Raw genomic sequence first — 15792 nt, 5'->3', positions numbered from 1 at the left:
CCACGCCAGGCGTAGCACTACAGCTGAAAACTTCTTCAGCAGCACATCCCAAATCCACAATCTTCATCAGATAGAAATATACTTTTTTCTTCACTTGTAATCATTTAAAAATTTAATTAAATAAAATTTAGAAAAAAAAAGAAAAAAAAAGATAGAAATATACAAGATCCATTAAGGGCAGAGCAGGAAGGAAGAAAGCAAACCATTACACAGCAATTTCCCTTTATATTCTACACCTTCCTGACTTGTAAATGTCTTATTGGTATATCATCTAAATCACACAGGATTCCCGCTCTTAGGAACAGCAGCTATTTGTTAATGTCGCATGAAATACCAGCCTTGCTGACATACTGTAAATATATAGAAAGAAGAATTGCCAATCAGTACTCCTGGACCCTACTTTTGTCTCAGTTCACTGATACCATCAATGTGCTGGAGGAGTTCAGTAGGTCAGGCAGCATCTATGGATGGGAATAAACAGTTGACGTTTTGGGCTGAGACCCTTCACCAGGACTGTAAAGGAAGGGGAAAGAAATCAGAACCTCTGTCTTGGATCAAAACATCAACTGTTTATTCCCATCTATAGTTACTGCCTGACTTGCTGAGCTCCTCCAGCACATTGTGTGTGTGTGTTGCTCTAGATTTCCAGCATCTGCAGTACGTCTTGTGACACTGATACCACCTTGTCATTCAGATCAGGACCGGTACCTCCCTTCATTGTGTCCACTGCTGTCAGGTTTGCAGCACATACCTTAATGCGAAACTATTTACTACCGATATACACACAATTGGTATGCTCAGCCCTGAGCGCCAAGTCTGTTCCGAAAGAAGTGAGACCTGACTAAATTGAAAGACTATAAAAAAAAATCATTTAATGTACTTTATCAGTCACATCATGGATACGTGCAGCGGGGAAAGAGACCAGCTAACCTACCAGCTGCGTGCATATCATAAAGGAGAAAAATACTTAAATTCTACTTCCTAACACTAATGTTCCTGACGAAGGGTCTCGGCCTGAAACGTCGACAGCGCTTCTCCCTATAGATGCTGCCTGGCCTGCTGTGTTCCACCAGCATTTTGTGTGTGTTGTTGTTTGAATTTCCAGCATCTGCAGATTTCCTCGTGTTTGTTCCTAACGTGTTGCTTTGTTTTGTTCTACAAGCCACTGAACAATAGTAACTAGACATTGAATCAAAACAGTTAACAAGGAAGGGGGCTGGGGGGGGGGTTGGTGGGGTTGAGTAGAGTTGAGAATGGTATGATCAGTATCCAAATAAAGGACTGAGTGGTAAAACAAATGGTCCATGAACAGTGTATATGAGAACAAAGATCGGGGGAAATTGATTGATGGTGGAAGAGAAATAAGTAAAATGAAAGGTAATAGTCATAGAAAAGTACAGCTCTGAAACAGGCCATTTGGCCCATCTAGGCTGTGCCAAACCGCCAACTACCTACTCTCATGTAAAAAATCCAAATCGAGCTCACTCACGTGCACCACTTGTGTTGGCAGTTCATTCCATACTTTCATCACCCTCTAAGTGAAGTTTCCCCTCATGTTCCCCTTAAACTTCTCCCCTTTCACTCTTAACCCATGACCTCTGATTATAGTCCTACCCGACCTCAGTGGAGTAAACCAGCTTGCACTTATACCCCCCAATTTTGTATATCTGTATCAAATCTCCTCTCAAACTTTTATGTTCCAAGGAATGATGTACTATCCTAATCAATATTTCCTTTCAACTCGGGACCCTCAAACACAGCAACAAAAAGAGCATTTGAGAAGCAAACAGGAAAGAAATTAAGTTTGCTGCTAGCATCATCAGTAAAAGAGAGCAGGGGCTAGCTGGAAATGTCCATGTCTTTGGTATAAATTACGGAAACATGGCTTGCACTTACCATCTAATAAACTGCACACAGTAGGATGCATGTGGCAATGCTGCCATTCATTCTACAATGCTTGTACGGATCTTTGCAGCTGAAACCAGATACTTTTCTGATTTGAAAACATTGTAGAACTTGTGGGTTACAGTATTTATATTGAACCAGGTTTTCAGATTCACATCAGCTGCACTTTTACTATTTTTAAAACTCTGCTGTCTGAAGGCAGTCAGGGGTCACAAGGCCAACTAGAAGTTGTCCCATTGAATAAGATGCACTCATTTCTCCACTGCTACATCTTTGCCACAATTTGTTCTACAGAGCCCCTGCTAGAACAGTCCAGGAGCTGGAACCACAGAACAAACACTGGAGGCAGGGAAAAACAACTACTCAGATTTTAACCTGAAGAGTACGTAGACAGCCAAGCTCTCTACCTCCCACAGCAAGTTGGCTACTCTCCGGTTTAATACACGCTCTCCAGCTTTATCAGATGGGCACAGCCACCAACAGAAACTGGCAAATACCAGCTGCATCCAATGCTGGTACACTGACAGAAATTCCTTCACACCCAACTTCAGTGCACGGAACCTTCAGCTCTTGGAAAATGTCTCTGCACACTGAAGTTACAGATTGGAGTTGCCAAATACAAACTGTGAGCAAACAGTACACAATTTAGCTTGATATCTACAAGTGCCTACAGTCCAACTTCATGAGCCAATGTTACTGATGTACAATGATGGGTGAAATGATAAATGAATATATTTGTGCAATATAGTTTACTGATTTTTTTTCTAGCCATTGAATATTCATCGGATTGAGGATTATTGTTCAAAACAATGGCAGCTTAAAATATCATGAAATTCAAATCAAGAAAAATGGAATTTTAAAAGGTTCTTATCACAGATTAATCAAATTACACAGTAAATGTCTGTCTATAAATAAGTGTAAATTTCCATTAAAACAATGGCATTTAGATTGAGTAGATAGAAATGCAATAGTAGAGAATAAAACATTAAGCCAGAATTAACATTGTCTTTCAACATGACAACCAGGTAACTTTGACAGTTATATACAGTTCCATCCCATGCCTTGTTTGGCATATTGGGTGGCAAACTTGCTGTTTCTTCATCATTTGTCTGTTTTACAAGGCCGAATTGCTAGCTCAACACTCAGTCCAGCACCGATGGAGGAAAAAAAGCATGCAAGGAGCCGGCCAGATTTGAACCTGGGACCTCTTGTCTGGATACCACTACACCACTGGCGCAAACTAGTTGCACGGAACCGTGTTGCTAATCAAGTTAATTATTTGCGCTTTACTGTGTTGAATACAAGAGTCAATTATAGGAAAAGGATTTAAAAAAAAAAGAGACTGCAAGGTCTTATTGCATCTATTAAGTAGCATAAATAAACATTTCAAATGAAGTCAAAACCTAAAGCAAGGTGAGCAAAATACCATAGAAGTTCCTTGAATGAATAAACACCTCTGCTTTCCAATATTATCTTCTGATGCTGCAAAATCTTTCAGCCATTCCTTGTCTGACCTCTGACAAGGTTTCAGCTTGACATACTGTAAGGATCAGGAACATGATTTCTTCTTTTCCCCCAGGGCACACTGCAGTCCTTTAACTAGCTTTTGCAGACATTATCCAAATTCTTTTCATGTTGGAATCACACATACCACACCAAGGGGAACTGCAATTCAGACTTAGTAAATGAGTAGGTTTTTATGATATTGTGCTAGAAGCCATATCAAGCCTTTCCACTGTTCCTACAAGCACAAATAAACCTATTTGTTTTTACAGGTGATGGCATCCATATCATGAGTGTCTTCAACTTAGAAACAGTATATTCCTTTCATTAATTTTAATTAAAAGTTGCAAGGTACAAATTCTTTTCAACAATTGATAAAATTGGACAAAGTTACCTCCAGTTTTACCTACATAAATGTGTACAGAGGTAAAAATGTCTCCAAAGTAGCAATGAACTGGGTAAAATAAAGTTGAACAAAACCATTATTGCATTTTGCACCATAAATGTAAATTAGGACTGAGAAATTACTAAAATTCAAGACTTAACACCATTTACAAGTGCTAAAAATACAGCATGTGTTTCACCCTCTAATTTGACTACGAAGTCTTACTTTAATGAGTAACATTTCTTTTGTCCTATCACTAGAAGCTTTTCTTATGCCATGGACCAATACCATTAAGCAAGGTGGGATGCACCATCAATAACTCTCTGAGACGTGAGGCGAGATATAGGCTTTTATTGGCTGGAAGAAAGAACAAGCAGCAATTGACCACCATACTACATCCTGGAGACTGAGGGCAGGGCCCAGGCTCCAATCGCCTTTATACCGGGGTCAGTGGGAGGAGCCATGGTCAGTGGAAGGAGCCACAGGAGCGGTCAGCGGGGGGGGGGGGGGGGGGGGGCGTGTCCAGACAGGTATATGTAGTTCACCACAAGGTGTTCATGGACCCCAGGTTGGGAACCCCTGCACTAGAATATCAGTTGACATGCAGTGTATATCCAACACATGCTAATACAGTGAACCTCTCCCACAGATTTTTGAGAATTGGAGACAATCTCATTTGTGGACAAGAGATTCCCAAATAAAGCCAAAAGTGCAATGAACAGTTTTTTCCAGGAGTCAAAAAAGTACAGGACAGAAACAGACCCTACGGCCCATCTAGTCCATGCCGAACTATTTAAACTATCTATTCCCAAAGACAATTTAAACTGTCTATTCCCAGGGACCACACCCCCCCGGTACCCCTACCATCCAAGCACCTATTCAATCTTCCCTTATAACTCAGATCCTCTAGACCTGGCAACATCCTTGTAAATTTTCTCTGTATTCTTTCAACTTTATTTACATCCTTCCTGTAAAGATGTAAGAACATAAAGAGAGGAAGTGTGTGACGCCCTTGTCCACTTGTCCCTCCCTTCTGATCTACCTCCTGCCACTTATCCCTGTAAGCATGACAAGTACCACACCTGCCCTGACACCTCCCCCCACCCCCAGTCAAGGATACAAACAGTCCTTCCAGGTGAAGGAATGCCTCACTTGCAGGTCTTTGAGTTACTTTCTCACATGCTCCTGGAGCTGTCTCCTCTACATTGGTGAGACCCGACGTAGATTAGGGGCCGTTTCATGGAGACCTTCATTCCATTGGTTGCAAAAGACAGAATCTCCCATTTTCAGTTCAACTTCCCATTCTCACACGTCTGTCCATGGTCCCCTCTACTGCCATGCCGAGGCCACACTCAAACTCAGACTTTGTGCCTGCATTTTCCATCTGCTTAGCCTCAGACCAGAAAGCATGAACATCAATTTCTCTAACTTCCAATAATTATCCCCCCACCTCTTTATCCACTCCCATTTTGGTTCTCCCTCGCCCCTTCTCTTCTCACCAGCCCATTTCCTCCCTCTGGAGCACTCCCCCTTCCATACCACACTGTCCCTCTCCTATTAGATTCCTTCTTCTCAACCTCTTCCCTCTCCCACCTATCACTTCCCAGTTTCATACTTTATCCCACCTACCAACCTTCCCCCTCACCTGGTCTCAACCTACTAGCTTGTTCTTCTTTCCTTCACCCCACCTTCTTAATCTGGCATCTGCCCTTTCCTTTCCAGTCCAGATGAAGGGTCTCAGCCCAAAAGGTCAGCTGTTTACTCCCCTCCAATAGATGCTACCTGCCTTCCTGGGTCCCTCCAGCATTTTGCTTGCGTTACTCGAGCTTTCCTTCATCTGCAGAATCTCGTGTTTAGAAAGCACGCCCAGCTCCCTGGCTCAGAACATAAACTCTTCCCAGGCAAAGACAGCTTTTGAAAATTATCTTACGGTTCTTAAGTACCAAAATGCTGTATATCTATTACATGAGAGGATGTTTTAAAAAATGACGAGATCACTATCACAAGAAGGACCATGTTACATGGTTAATTATTAAAACATCGCTTTTCCTGCAGTCACTCTTCACAATTGTGTATACTTGATGCCCTTGCCTCTGTTGAGCAAATGCATGAAAGGATTCTCAGTTGTAGACAAGCATAATATGATACACTACATTGGCAATAAGGATGGGTCACACAGAGTTCCCAGGCTGTAGACTGCATTAAGATAGAAAACTTAAAGGCATTTCTGGCAATTAAGTGATTAGGACTTCCCAAAATGAAACTAAGGGTTCAGATTAGGTTCGGTGCAGGCACAAAGGGGGTGCATTACAATGCTTAGGAACTCCAGTGTGGGGGGGGGGGCTGATGGGGGTGGAAATAGGGGTTGGATCAGTTTGGACACGTTCTGCTGGGTTAATACACCGTAAAGGCAATGGCTAGCAATGCTGAAACACAGAACATAGTTTAGAATTGGGATTCAAAACTGATGCACCATCAGCAATCCTGTTGCCTTTGTGATAAGGCAACTGATACTCAATTCGAAAAAATAATTTAAGCCAGACGCATGCCACAAACCTGCACTGATGAAAAGTATTTCAGTTGGAATTTCAATCCTCCTATCAAGATACCAGAAGCATTAACTGGGGATTACAAGTCTGAAGGACTTGTCAAAACAATACAAATTTGGAACACTTTTGTAGGTCAGCACATGGATACAGGCCTCCCCCCTTCTGCCACAGCTCTTTACTTTTCTGAAGCCAGAAAGAATGGGTGGAAGTGATACTGACAAATGTGAAGGCGCTTGCATAAGCACAAGCTGCAGGTGCAGATTTACCTGGCAAAGCTATAGGAACGGGTTTATCAGGCACATTTCCTCCATCGGCGCCCGGTAACTGATATGCAGAGGCTCATTTTGAATTATTGGAAACATGCTAACCACCAGAATCAGAGAATTGGGAAACCATGATTCACGTGACTGTAAAATGGTCTATAACCGATATATAACCGATTATGTCTGGCCAGGACTGAAGCAAAACCACAAGTCAGTATTTGGGAAAGCATGTGACCTTAGGGCACAGCTTTAGGCATCCATCAGCACGAGCCACGGAAAAAAGCACTTCAGAGGCAGGGAGGCACAGAACCTACAAGTGAAATGGCCCGGGAAACAGCTTCCAATGAGATCTGCACATTAGTGATGAAGCCGTAGACTTCAGGAGCACAACCCTACGAGGATAAGAATATGTATAATCCTTCTCTTCCCAAGCTTCTCCAGGGAGAAGCTGGCAACAAGTGGTCCCCATATGACTAGTGGCAGCAGCCTTGTCCATACTTGCGCTGTTTAAATTGCATCTGCTTACACAATGCTTCCTTCCATAGCAGTGCTCATTGTGGTTCTGTTGGTAATTTCCTCCACAAGGCACTTGAGAACATCTGTTCCCGTTCCGACATTCCTCTCACCCACATCATTCCAGAAACATGGCAAGCTTCTCCTCAACTTCACCTCCACCTCCCAACCCTGACTCCTTTTTGGAAGGGTTATGCCCTGACTTGTCCAACACGAGGCCACAAATCACAACAGGATTGGAAAAGGGAATGATCCCGCCAGGGGACATTGAATGGCTTTGATATTTCCAGTAGTGTCCACTCCTCTTCCCTATGCACCATCCTGAGCACTGTAAGGTATGTATCAACATTACTTGAACAACCCATTAGACCCCTCATCCAGTGGGGTTTTAAAAAAATGGCAAAAATACACAAAATTATAGGGATTGGAATACTGAACAGGTACGGAACATTCAGCCACACAAACCTAGCAATTTCAAAACATGTTCCTTGCCCCTCAATATTCTTTAAAAAAATGTTAGTCCAATTCACTTTTAAAATTGTCAGCTGACGGGAGTTGGTGCCTTTTCTTTCATCACTACTCATGATCTTTCTGTATTTAATGGCTATCTGGCAAAAACAAATATTATGCATAAATACTTTACAGTAAAATGAACCTTTCAGGAAGACATTTTTCTAGTAGCTGAAGGAATCGGTCCTGACATCAGCTTGTTTTACTGTCACTTAATTCTGATCTTGCACATCAGAAGTGATAGCCTCCGTAAGCAACCCTTTTACAAAACAGAAAATGCTGGAACCACTCGGGCAACATCTGTGGAATGAGAAACAGTAAAGTTTCAGGTCCTGAACTGGCGAGGTATCCCAGACCCCAAACTTTTAACTGTTTGTCTTTCCACTTATTCTGCTTAATCTGCCCTGTGATTCCAGTATCCTCTATTTTTATTTCAGACTTCTAGCATCATTTCTTGTTTTACCACTTCCAAATCCTTTGATCCTCTCAAACACCAGAAATGACATGGGAATTAACATTACATCAACTGCTCTATGCTAGAGTTCCCTTTCATCCCTCTGCATCACACACCCACCACATCAGTGTACTCCTTTTTCACTTCAGCTTGGAACTTGACAGCTTAAATTTAAGAAACCAGATTACATTATGAATTTCTTTCAAAAGTAGAACAGCAGTGAGAAACATTCAGTGATGCAGTTTATTTTCCCCGTCGATGATATGCTTGATGTATTTATTTAATCAGACCACCCCCCCCCCCTTGCCGTTGGGAACTTCATGTAAAAATATTGGTAATGCCAAGCATTTCTCTACATTAAACACGGAAATGCTTTAAAAATTTTAAGCATTGTGAATTCACTTGTTAGTTTAAACAAAATAAAGATTAGGTAAATCATTAAAACTTAATAATAGCGCAATAAAGGACACATTTTCTTGCTGTACATTGGAGTCCTATCAATATGGAAGGAATATTAAGCAGGAACACAATAACATAAGAAATAGGAGCAGGAGTAGGCTATTTGGCCTGTCGAGCCTGCTCCGCCTTTCAATAAGATCATGGCTGATCTGGGCATGGACTCACCTGCTTTTCCCCCCATAACCCTCAATTCCCCTACTATGCAAAAATCTATCCAACCTTGTCTTAAATATATTTACTGAGGTAGTCTTCACTGCTTCATCAGGCAGAGAATTTCACAGATTCATCACTCTCTGGGAAAAGTTCATCTCCGTCCCAAATACACCTCCCCAAATCTTGGGGCTTTGTCCCCTGGTTCTAGTCTCACCTACCAGTGGAAACAACTTCCCTAAATTCCAGTGAGTACAATCCCAGGCTCCTCAACCTCTCCTCGTAGTCTAACTCCCTCATCTCTGGAACCAACTTGGTAAACTTCCTCTGCACTGACCCCAAAGCCAGTATATCTTTCTTCAAGTAGGGAGACCAGAACCACACGCAGTACTCCAGGTACGGCTTCACCAGTACCCTGTACAGTGGCAGTATAACCTCCCTGCTCTTAAATTCAATTCCTCTAGCAATGAAGGCCAACATTCCATTTGCCTTCTTGATAGCCTGCTGTACCTGCAAACCAACCTTTTGTGATTCATGCACAAGCACTCCCAACTCCCTCTGCACAACTGCATGTTGCATTTTTTACCATTACATAATAATCTGCTCTTTCACTTTTCCTTCCAAAGTGGATGACCTCACATTTACCAACATTGTACTCCATGTGCCAGACCCTTGCCCACTCACTTAACCTATCTATATCTCATGCAGACTCTCTGTATCTTCTGCACAGCTTGCAAAAAAAAACCCCTCACATCCTAATAGATCATGTAGTCTGATGACAAATTTTGCATGACAATGTGAATTTGAGACATCTTTCTTCATTAAAATTATATAGTTGTTTTCGAGAAGATGGGACCAAACTAAACTATTAGGTGTGCATCCCCTTAAGAAAGCCATACTTTTCCTGACCTGCCGGAGTTGGGTCTACCAACTTTTCAATACTGTTTTCCAGGATTTCCTCAGTGCAGCATTTCCATATAAGGGATGCCTCTCCTCTCACCCCATGTAGATAGACACTACATTTTAGAGGGAAACAGCAGGAGATGTAACCAAAACGTAGGCAAGGAACTAGATTTAATGGAATAATCTAAGGTTTGGGCCTGAATCAAGGAAAGAACATGCAGCTACAATGGCTGAAGGGTTTGTCCCCAAGAGGAGCTACTTCCAAAATAAGTCATAGAACATGAACAGTACAGCAAAGGAACAGGCCCTTTGACCCAGAATGTTGTGCCAAAATTATTAAATTAGTAATCAAATGCCAACTAAACTAAAACCCCCTGCCTATACAATGTCCATATCCTTCCATTTTCCTCACATTTATGTGCCTACCTCACCATCTAGTAAAAGTCCCTAATTGTATCTGCCTCTAACACCACCAGGCACCCACTGTCTCTGTATATAAAAACCTTGCCCCTCACATCTCCTTTGAAATCACCCCTCACCTTAAATGCATGCCCTCTGGTACTAAACATTTCAACTCTGGGAATTACTGCCTCTGCCTGTATGGAGTTTGTACATTCTCCTCATGACCACGTGGATTTCCTCCGGGTGCTCCAATTTCCTTACACAGTCCAAAGACGTACCAGTTGATAGGTTAATTGGTCATTATAGATTGTCTTACGACTAGGCTGGAATTAAACTGGAGGATTGCTGGACGGAACAGTATGACTCTGGAAGGGCCTATCCCATGCTGTATCTCAATAAAATAAAGTAAAATAATTTTTAAAAGATACTATGTACTCTAGCTATGCCTCTCAATCTTACCAACCTCTATCAGATCTCCCCTCACCCTCCGCTGCTCCAGAGAAAATAAACCAAGTTTGTCCAACCTCTCGTTCTAGCACATGTCCTCTAATCCAGGCAGCATCCTGGTAAAGCTCTTCTGCACCCTCTCCAAAGCCTTGACATCCTTCCTATGATGTGATGACCAGAACTGTATGCAATGCACCAGATGCAGCCTAGCTACAGTTTCATAAAGCTGGAACATAAGTTCCTGACTTTTGAACTCAATGCCTCAACTAATGAAGGCATGCCATGTGCCTTCTTAACCACCCTATCAACCTGTGCAGCTACTTTTAGGGAGATCTGAATTTGGACCCCAAAATCCCTTTACACATCCCTCCACTCTGCAAGAGCCAAGGCTCTTGCTCTTAGCAGTGTACTCTCCCTTTACATTTGACCTACCAAGGTGCACATTTGTCCGGGCTCCATCTGAAATTTCTCCACCCATATCTACAATTGATCTATATCCAGCTGTATTTTTTGCCAGTCTTCAACACTATCCAACAACATCAAGCTTTGTATCACCTGCAAACTTACTAACCTACCAAACAGTTTATTTTCATCCAGGTCATTTATATGCATCACAAACGGCAAAGGTGCAGATTCCTGCAGAACACCACTAATCACAAACCTCCAGCTAGAACAAGCCCCTTCAACCTCTACCCGCTGTCTTCTATGCACAAGTCAGCTCTGAATCCAAACAGCCAATTCACCATGGATCCTAAGCATCTTAATTTTCTAGATGAGCCTCCCATGAATGACCTTGTCAAACACCTTACTAGAATCCACATAGATAACATCCACAGCTCTACCTTCACCAATCACCCTCATCTCCTTGTTAACAAACACTATCAAGTTGGTGAGACATGACTTGCCCCACTCACAGCTATGCTAGCTCTCCCTAATTAGGCCACAGTTTCCCAAATGTCCATAAATCTTATTCCTAAGAATTCTTTCCTGAAACTTCCATGCCACTGACATGAGACTCACTGGTGTATAGCTTCCAGGATTATGCCTAGTTCCTTTCTTGAATAATGGAACATCAATAGCTACTCGTCAGTCCTCCAGAGTGGACAATCTCTTCTCTTGTCTCTCTCAACAACCTGACATACATCCCATAAACCCTGGGGACTTATCCACTTTAATGCTCTTAAGTACCTTTTGATCTTTGATAACCTAGATGACCAACAGTAAAACAAGTCATTAGTCAGGAAAGAAAATAGATTGTAATTTAATGAATATCACAACTTTTTAATAAAAGCATTTAAAATTGACTGAGGACCAAAGCAAGATAACATTCTCAAAATCTTCTGGTGGAAGAATTTGTGAAAAGCTAATTTCCAATAACTTTTATTTTTATGTAACTAGGTAAACATTTTTCATTTAGAATATAAAAACTAGTAAGAACATTGAGGTTGAAATTACAATGTGACAAGCTGGTGGTAGTCCTGAGGAGGGCTAAGGCACTGGTGACCCCTGTTTCCATCCAATGGGTCAGTGTGGACATGGTGGAGGATTATAAATAACTGGGGATATGAATTGACAATAAACTGGACAGGTCAAAGAACACTGAGGCTGTCTACAAGAAGGGTCAGAGCCATCTCTATTTCCTGATGAGACTGAGGTCCTTTAACATCTGCCAGACAATGCTGAGGATGTTCTACAAGTCTGTGGGGGCCAGTGCTATCATGTTTGCTGTTGTGTGCTGGGGCAGCAGGCTGAGGGTAGCAGACACCAACAGAATCAACAATCTCATTTGTAAGGCCAGTGATGTTGTGGGGGTGGAACTGGACTCTCTGACGTTGGGTCTGAAAAGAGGATGCTGTCCAAGTTGCATGCCATCTTGGACAATGTCTCCCAACCACTCCATAATGTACTGGTTAGGCATAGGAGTATATTCAGCCAGAAACTCATTCCACCAAGATGCAACACTGAGTGTCATAGGAAGTCATTTCTGCCTGTGGCTATCAAACTTTACAACTCCTCCCTCGGAGTGTCAGACACCCTGCGCCAATAGGCTGATCCTGGACTAATTTCCAATTACTAATTTCTAATTATTTACTTATTATAATTTAATTATTTATGGTTTTATATTGCTATATTTCTACACTATTCTTGGTTGGTGTGACTGTAACAAAACCCAGTTTCCCTCGGGATCAATAAAGTATGTCTGTCTGTGTGACAAATGAACTACATTTGTAGGAGATAATGGCTACTAAAAATAAAACCAAGACAGAGGCAAGAAATACTCCATCTTAAAAACTTGTAACATTACACAGAACAACATTTAATTTGCACATCAAAGAGACTTGCATAGTTATTCTGCATTATACCACTAATGACAAATTCTATATCCCAGATGAGCCCTCACATATTGTCGCATGAACAAAATCACCAGAAAGTACTGGTAAATATGAAGCAGTCTCTTTATTTGATTAAAAGAGACGCAGCATATTGAGATCCCTCTCAGAGGAAGAGGTATGCGTGACATTCTATGTGCTAAAGATCAAAGGATAATATCATATTTACAATGATTCCTATGCACTACATACAACTTTCATGCCTCCTGCTTTGCATCCACACCACAGCCACCAAATTAATTTTAATCAGCATTGTCTGGTCTCGCTAACTGTAATTCATGGCTCTTAAGAACCCACCGTTCAAAGCTGCATTTTAAATTTAATCTACATTCCATATTCAGATTTTAAGATTGGTGACTGAATTTAGCTTCTGAAGTTATTTGCTCTATGTGCTAACCCCCCAAAAAGCCCTAACAGTTTACCCTTCTATAACTTCAGAACCAACTTTCCTTTTTCCAAATATACCATTCTATAAAGATATTTTGTTACTATTGCAGCATGCAATAATAAGTGCCATTCAAATGGAAGGTAATTCCTAAAATGGCAAAATAATGGTGCAGTATTAACATCAATGCCTCAGCTCCAGGAAACAACATTAATTCCTGACTTGGTATGCTGTCTGTGTAGACTTCCTCTTTATAACTCTGAGGCTCTGTTGACTGCTCCAATTTCCTTCTATATCTCAATTTTTTTTTTAATGTTAATTGGCTACTGTCAATGACCCTTTAGCATGGGTCTGTAGAAAACAGGCAGGGATGCAATGAGAGTGATGTGATTGCTCTGTTAGGAGACACATGCACTTGATTGGGTAAATAGCAATCATCTGCAATCACAGCAATGAAGCACCTCTGTACTATTCCACTGTCACACAACCATGAACAAACATACAAATGTTCCTGTGTCACCAAGTATTATAATGTTTGGGTTTGCTGATCACAAAGTTCTAACCTCAAGCAAATACCTTAAGCCCTATCCGATACAGATAGCTAGGGGTATACTCACTGAAGGTTGTACTGTGTCTACCTGTTCTTCAAAGACTAGTTCACTTCCCTGTTTATCCTCCACGGCAAGGTTAACCCCCCCCCCCACCCCCCAGACGTGCTCTCTTCTCACTACTGCTATCAGGAAGATGGTACAGGAGCATCAGGACTCACACCACCAGGTTCAGGAACAGCTACTACTCCTCAACCATCAGGCTGTTGCCCTGTCATTGAAATGCTTCCACAACCAATGGACCCACTTTCAAGTACTCTTCATTTCATGTTCTCAATATTTATTGCTTATTTATTACTATTTACATATTATATCTTTTTGTATTTGCTAGTTTGCTGTCTTCTGCAGTCTGGTTGAACTGATTATAATCTCTCATTGATTCTGTTATGGTTATGTTATGGTCTCCAAATTTATTGAGTATGCCCACAAGAAAATGAATCTCAATGTTATACATAGTGACATAAATGTACTTTGACAACAAATTTACTTTGCACTTTAAACAATACCCACTATTTGAGTGGTGGGCCCCCCTTCTCTACATGGATGGGGATATTTCCAGCTAACAAAATAGTTTAAACACAGCTCATTTCTTTCTAGTGATACATGTTTAAAATCTGACAAATCAAAATACATTTAAAACTCTGGTACTCTTTTATTAGATAGAAAAACTTTGACTTTTACAAACAATTTCTAAAATGCAAAGGATTTTCAAAACACAGGCAAAATTCCATTAAGCGAAAAAGACGCATCAATGAGCTGTAGATGAACAAATGGTCCATCGCAGAAATCAAAAGGGATAGGTATGAAGTCTCCACCCGCATCTTTATGTCATCTTCTTGATGTTCCTGGATCATCCCCAACAAGTCTGACTACTCTCTACACTTGTACTGATTTTCTGCCACTTGGGTGTCTTCAGAGTTCCCAGATTCCCACTATTAACAAATCAGCTATTTGATGTGCTAAGTGATAGAATCAACCTGGTCAGCAAGCTTCCTTTGACTAAATAATTTAGCCACATTGTCTGGTTTGAAACAAGCCCAATTACTGTAAACAACTCTGCATTCTTACACTGTAACTCTTGAGAATTCAGTCCAGGTGCTGTGGGTCAGTGCATTTGCTTGAAAAGCTGTCCTTTAAACTTCAGACAGATTATCGCTTGCCAGCTGAAGACTGGCTCCCATTTATGAAAGAAGCTGAACAAAGAATATTGGTTGGAAGTTTATCTTGCTCAAAAAACAACACTTAGATCTCTTAGAAGTTTCAGCAACTATGTTAGAAAGCAGAGCCTGGCAAAAAGAAAGGCCTCCTGGTCCTGGACCGTGAGTCTCCATCACGAATTCTAAGTGTAACAAATCCAAGTCCCATCCACCCAATCTCTTGAAGCTGTTTAGTTATCTTTTTTTTAATTAAAGACTCTGCAAACTATGTTGGCACCACTGTACATAACTAGATTAACACAAAACTGCATTATGAACGTTCATTTCCAAGATCAGTTAAACATTACCTGAACACATATTTGATTTGTTACAGTAAACTGTCACATTCGCATGCAATCGATCAAAATCGTATAAAAGTTAATTAGATTTGGCATTGTCTATGTTCAAGAATCCTACATCCAAATTCACCAGGCATGATAACGCGCTTTGTAAACCGAAGCATAATAAAAAAAAACCCTCACATTTGGCTCGGGCTATACACGATAAAAAAAAAGAGTAATTTGCACGCGATTAGAAAAATCTTAAATTATATTTTCTCCTGAGACTGTTAGGCTTTAATTACAACTTCTTACTAATGTTTGAAAATACCATCACGAAATTATCTCTGAGAACAATTAAACGAAACGCGTAGTGCATCACAGAACTCGCAACTCAATACAATTTACAGATTTGAATCCAAGTCACATAGGCAACTGTGACGGTTCTAATGAAGAACAATTTTTTTCGATAAATGCGTGCAGAGCTAATGT

General features: G+C 41.0%; 1 protein-coding gene across 3 annotated transcripts in view; it reads right to left on the bottom strand.

The window, feature by feature from the left end:
* The window catches only part of pag1 (phosphoprotein membrane anchor with glycosphingolipid microdomains 1), a 151990-nt gene that overhangs the window by 135506 nt on the left and 692 nt on the right, over nt 1-15792 (bottom strand). The window lies entirely within an intron of this gene.

This window comes from Hemitrygon akajei, chromosome 1 (genome assembly GCF_048418815.1).
Source record: "Hemitrygon akajei chromosome 1, sHemAka1.3, whole genome shotgun sequence".
Lineage (NCBI taxonomy): Eukaryota > Metazoa > Chordata > Chondrichthyes > Myliobatiformes > Dasyatidae > Hemitrygon > Hemitrygon akajei.
The sequence above is the reverse complement of the archived record's forward strand: the minus strand, read 5'-3'. Positions and strand labels throughout refer to the sequence as shown.